Source organism: Otolemur garnettii, unplaced genomic scaffold, assembly GCF_000181295.1.
Source record: "Otolemur garnettii isolate 467f Iridium unplaced genomic scaffold, OtoGar3 scaffold00099, whole genome shotgun sequence".
Taxonomy (NCBI): domain Eukaryota; kingdom Metazoa; phylum Chordata; class Mammalia; order Primates; family Galagidae; genus Otolemur; species Otolemur garnettii.
In genome coordinates, this window is record NW_003852494.1 from 5,307,835 (window position 1) to 5,308,879 (window position 1,045).

The following is a 1,045-nucleotide window of genomic DNA, read 5'->3' on the forward strand; positions in this document are numbered from 1 at the left end:
AAAAAAAAAAAAAAAGTGATCCTTTTGCTTCAGCCTCCTGGGACTATAGGCAGGAGTCACCACACCTGGCTAATTTTTCTATTTTCAGTAGAGATGGGGTCTTGTTCTTTCTCCAGCTGGTCTCAAACTTCTGAGCTCAAGGGATCCTCCCACCTTGGCCTCCCAGAGTGCTGATATCATGGGTGTGAGTCACCTTACTCAGCCCACTACGTGTTTTATTAAGTTGTGGGGAAATATGCTAATTAGAGGAGACAGAACATCATTAAACTTTTTGTTTTCATGACTCAAGACTTCTATTTTTTTGGATGGTGCCAAAATCTAATGCTCTTGAGGTATTGAGGTAGGAGAGCTGGTTTACCTGTACACTTTCTTTTTTTTTTTTTTTGAGACGGAGCCTCAAGCTATCCCCCTGGGTAGAGTGCTGTGGCATCACACTCACAGCAACCTCCAACTCATGGGCTCAAGCGAGTCTCCTGCCTCAGCCTCCCAAGTAGCTGGGACTACAGGCACCCGCCACAGCGCCGGCAATTTTTTGGTTGCAGCCATCATTATTGTTTGGCGGGCCCGGGCTGGGGATTCGAACCTGCCACCTTAGGTGTATGTGGCTGGTGCCTTAGCCGATTGAGCCACAGGTGCCGAGCCTACCTGTACACTTTCAAAAAGGCCCCCAGTTTGCTGTGTACTCTGCCATGACATCCAGATTTTTGTGGGGGCGTTTCTGTCCTGACCTGCTGCCTGCTGCCTATCCTTGCAGGTGCTAGCACCCTAGCCTTTAGCAACCCTCATCTTCACTAAAAGTCACTGTATTTGATCAGCAGTCATGTGGAGATCACACTGTTGTGTTTGCACTAGTGCAGTAATTCCTGCAACAGGAGGACATGGGCCTGAGTGAGGATTTGAGAGCTCAAATTATAGTTGCACACCCTTGTAGTGTGCATAGGTCACTCAGCCTCTGGGGTCTGTTTCTGCATCTGTAAAATGGGGCAGATGATACCTACATCAAAATTATTATCGGGATTAAGTAAAAGTATCTGCATCTATGTAG